Genomic DNA, 5,333 nt, shown 5'->3' on the forward strand with positions numbered 1-5,333 from the left:
CTCACCATTGCTCTGGACTGTTGACCCCAAGTATTTAAAGTTCTCCACCCTCACTATCTCGTCTCCTTGTAGCCTCACTCTTCCCCCTCTACCTTTTTCATTCATGCAGATATATTCTATTTTACTTTGGCTTAATCTTCATTCCTCTCCTTTCCAGTGCATGCCTCCACCTTTCTAAATGTTCTTCCACCTGCTCCCTTCTTTCACTGGAAATCACAATGTCATCTGCGAACATCATGGTCCATGGGGATTCCAGTCTAACCTCATCTATCTGCCTATCCATCACCACTGCAAACAGGAAGGGCTCAGGGCTGTTCCCTGCAGCCCCACCTCCACCTTAAATGTCTCTGTCACACCTACAGCACACCTCACCACTATTCTGCTTCCTTCATACAGTCATGCTCACCATTATTGGCCCCCACTTTAATTTTTTCATTACCTGTATAATATCTTCAGAAATTAATGAAATTGTACGAAATATATCATCAGGATGTTTTAATTGGAGGTCCCAAGTAATTTAACAAATAAGATTGTTTTTTCAACTTAGATATAGTAATTTAAAAGAAAAGAAAAGAAAACAGCATGTGCAGCAATATTGGCATCCCTCCTTAATATTTGGTTGCACACCCTTTGGCAGCGATAACAGTCTATAAATGTTTCTTGTAACCCTCTATAAGCTTTTTGTAATTCCTAGGTGGTATTTCCCCTCACTCTTCCATTGCATTTTGTTCAAGCTCTTTACCATTTTCAGAGTTCTTTTATCCAATGCCAGATTTCAGCTCCCCCCCAATGATTTTCAATTTGATTAAGATCAGGACTCATTGCTGGCCATTATAAAACAGTCAATTTTTTTCCTTTTCAACCATTTCTATGTGCTTTTGGATGTGTGCTTTGTGTCTGTCTTGCTGGAGGACCTACGATCTTCGCTTCAAACCAAGTTTTCTTAAACTGAGTAAGACATTTGGCTCTAAAATATCTTGATAATTCTCTTATTTCATGATTCCTGTGATACAGTCAAAGCCTCCAGTACCAAATGTAAGAAAGCAGCCCCACAGCATTAAACATCTACCACCATGCTTGACTGTTGGCAGGGCGTTCTTTTCCTTTTAGGCTTCATTGCACCGGCTGTAAACATACTGTTTGTGTGCATTGCTAAAAAGCTACATTTTTGTTTCATCTTCCCATAAAATATTGTTTATCATTTGCTCTTTTGTATCAAAAACAAGTTTTCTATAGAATAATGTTGTTTCACTTGATTCATTTCCTCCAGGAGATATTCCACATTTAGTACTTAAACTTCATGGGTGCCAATCATGGTGAGCACGACTGTACATGTCCTGTACAATTCTGATATACTTCCCTGCCACTCCAGACTTCTGCATGCAGTACCACAGTTCCTCTCTGGTTCCTCTGACAGAGGCTTTCTCTAGATCAACACAGACACAATGTAGCTCTTTCTGACCTTCTCTCCATCAACACCCTCAAGGCAAATAATGCATCTGTGTTACTAGGCTCCTAAGCATGAAACCAATCTGTTGCTCGTAAATACTTAATTCTGTTCCGTGTCTAGCCTCCACTACTTTTACCCATAACTTCACTGTGTGACTTATCAACTTTATCCCTCTATATTGTTCCCATAGCTCTGCACATCACCCTTGTTCTAAAAAAAATGGCCCCCAGCACACTTTTCTTCCATTCCTCAGGACTCTTCTCACCCGCTACAATTCTGTTGAACAACCTGGTCAAAAACTCCACAGCCACCGCTCCTAGATGCTTCCATACCTCCACAGGTATGTCATCAGGACCTACTGCCTTTCCATTTTTCATCCTCATTAGTGCCTTTCTAACTACCCCTGACTAATCATTGCTACTTCCTGGTCCACCACACTTGCCTATTCTACTCTTTCTTATCTCTCAGTTTCCTCATTCATCAACTCCTCAAAGTATTCTTTCTATCTATCTAGCAAACTACTGACACCAGTTAACACATTTCCATCTATCCTTACACACCCAACTTGCTGCACATCCCATCTCTTTCCTTCTGCCGAGCCAACCTGTATAGATCTTTCTTCCCTTCTTTAATGTCCAACCTGGCATATATATCATCATATGCCTCTCTTGTTTGGCCTTTACCACCTCTACCTTCACCCTACGTCGCATGTCCATGTATTCTTGTCTTCTCTCCTCGTTCCACTTCTTCTTACCTAACAATTTTCCTTTTATGGTTGCCTGTAGGCGGCATGGTGGCTGACTGGTTAGAGCGTCAGCCTCACAGTTGTGAGGACCTGGGTTCAACTCCACCCGCCTGTGTGGAGTTTGCATGTTCTCCCCGTGCCCGCGTGGGTTTTCTCCGGGCACTCTGGTTTCCTCCCACATCCCAAAAACATGCATTAATTGAAGACTCTAAATTGCCTGTAGGTGTGACTGTGAGTGCGAATTGTTGTTTGTTTGTTTGTGCCCTGCGATTGGCTGGCAACCAGTTCAGGGTGTATCCCGCCTCCTGCCCAATGATAGCTGGGATAGGCTCCAGCACGCCCGCGACCCTTGTGAGGAGAAGCGGCTCAGAAAATGGATGGATGGAAGGGTTTCCTGTACTTTAAAATTCCACCACCAAGTCTCCTCCCCCCCCTTTCCTAACAGAAGACAAGTACTCTCCTGCCTCTGATCATCTTGGCTGTAGTGGTGAAGTCTTCTGGAAGCTCCTCCTGCCCACCGAGAGCCTGTGTCACCTTTTCTTGAAACACATCTACTTGTGGGGCATAGCCACTAATTACATTATACAGAACACCCTCAATTTCAAGTTTCAGCCTCATCACTCGGTCTGACACACTTTCATCTCCAAGTCATTCTTGGCTAACTCTTCCTTTAAAATAACTGCTACTCCATTTCTCTTCCCATCTATGCCATAGTAAAAATAGTTTGAACCTTGCCCCTAAGCTTCTCGCCTTACTGCCTTTCCACCTGCTCTCCTGGATGCACAATATATCTAACGTTCTCCTAATCATCATGTCAACCATCTCCCTAGCTTTTCCTGTAATAGTCCCAACATTCAAAGTCATTCAGTTCTAGGCTCTGTGCTTTCCTTTTCTCTTTCTGCCTAAGAACCCACTTTCCACCTCTCCTTCGTCTTCGACCCACAGTAGCTGAATTTCCACCGGCGCCCTAAAGGTAACGGCGCTGGTGGCGGACGTTGTTAACCCTGGCCACGTCAGATCTGGTATGGAATTCTTTGGCTGAACGCTCACATTTGTTTGGCAACGTTTTAAGGCGGATGCCTTTCCTCTGCATTTATCCGGGCTTGTGACCGGCCTACAGTTTGCATCGGCTTGTGCCTACCGTAGGGCTGCATTAATGGTTTAATCCCAAACATGCTATAATTTTGGTTTGTTTGTGTCTTCAGACAAAAGTTACACACATGTATCATTTCACACAAACGAAGCTTAAACATCAGATATGGTCATCTTAGCTCCTGATGACGTCTTATGTAAAACAAAAGACATTGTAGATGTTTAATAGTTCTACAGTTGCTTTTTCCTGGTCTCCTGCCAGAGGGCTCTGCCAGTCACCTGAACCAGAAGGAAGTGCTTTGACCTGCTTTGCCAAATTCAGAAGTTGGTTTTTTAACCCCTACTTTTTAACTTTTTTTTTTTTTTTTGGATAAATACACTAACCTCAAAGCAGTGCCGTGTCTCAGTGCTTGGTACCACATACACTACTGTAATTCTCTTTATGTACTTCTGTAATTACAATACGTACCTATACTACGTAGGATGACTAGACATCACTGTAGCATTGTTTAGAACATAAATGTCAAACTCAGACCCGGGGGCCAAATTTGGCCCACGGCGTAATTATATTTGGCCTGCAAGACCATATAAATTGTGTATTAGAGCTGACCCGTCAGTATATAGCACATGCGCCCCTAATATTACAAATCCCAGAATGCTTTGCTAGTGTGTTGGCCCATCAGTCTAGATCGGCGAGCGCCCCTTCCCTTTCTGTTGCAGTCGTTAACAACTACGCTACCAGTCTCCTCGAGCAAATTTACCTTCCCCTTCCCAAAATGGCCAAACGAAAGATGGAAAACGGTTAACTTCCAAGACAGGTGGGGGGCAGATTGTCTGTTCACTAAAGTAAAAGACAGACCTGTTTGTTGTGTGTGGAGCAACGTGGCTGTAACAAAGAATATAACATAATTGAATTAATGTTTTTTTTTTTAATGTCCTTTATCAACTCCTAGGCAGGGACTGTTAATAGTTTGAGGTTTGGATTTTTATTGAAGAACATTCTTATTTTTTTGGGTTGTTTTGTTGTTGGCCTTTGAAAAAAGATTTACATAAAAAAAGATAGGCAGTTGGAGATAGATAAATAGAAGATAGAGAGACAGAAGAATTCATGTTATCTATTTAAATACAAAACAACAAACAAATACCACTGATGTCTTTTATCGCTAATTTGATTTCTCGTGTTTATAATATTAAAGTTTGTTCATTCCAGATTCAGTGTTTAAGCAAAATTTAAGTTTGTTGTCATATTAGTGACTCTAAAATGTGATAGTGACTGGCTGATTAGAGCGTCTGCCTCACAGTTCTGAGGACCGGGGTTCAATCCCTGGCCCCGCCTGTAAGGAGTTTGCATGCTCTCCCCGTGCCTGCGTGGGTTTTGACCGGGCACTCCGGTTTCCTCCCACATCCCCAAAACATGCATGGTAGGTTAATTAACAACTCTAAATTGCCCGTAGGTGTGAATGTGTGTGCGAATGTGGGTGCGAATGGTTGTTTGTTTGTATGTGCCCTGCGATTGGCTGGTAACCAGTTCAGGGTCTACCCCGCCTCCTGCCCGATGATAGCTGGGATAGGCTCCAGCATGCCCTCGACCCTTGTGAGGAGAAGCGGCTCAGAAAATGGATGGATGTCATATGATAAACCTTAACGCTACATTTCTGCAGAAAAGGGAAACATGCACATCGCAGTGATTTTTCACTAAATATTGAGTTTGGCCCGCGACGTAGTCCCAATTTTTAAGTTTGGCCCACAGTGAATTTGAGTTTGACACCCCTGGTTTAGACTAACACATGCACCGGGTTAACTAATCAATTTGTTGTTGTTGTTAGAAAGAATTAAGATTATTTGGCCAATATGTATCTGTAGGCTATGGCAATGTACACCACGAGGAAGAAAAATCTATTTACGTTTTCATTATCTAGTTTGTGAAAAAAAAAATATATATTTATTTATTAATTTACGTATTAAGTTCTGTACAGTAATATGACGTTTTGTATTGGAAGGTTAGATATTCGACGTAACCTGAACGCATCACCGGCTAATGGACGT

This window comes from Phycodurus eques, chromosome 5 (assembly GCF_024500275.1).
Source record: "Phycodurus eques isolate BA_2022a chromosome 5, UOR_Pequ_1.1, whole genome shotgun sequence".
Classification (NCBI taxonomy): domain Eukaryota; kingdom Metazoa; phylum Chordata; class Actinopteri; order Syngnathiformes; family Syngnathidae; genus Phycodurus; species Phycodurus eques.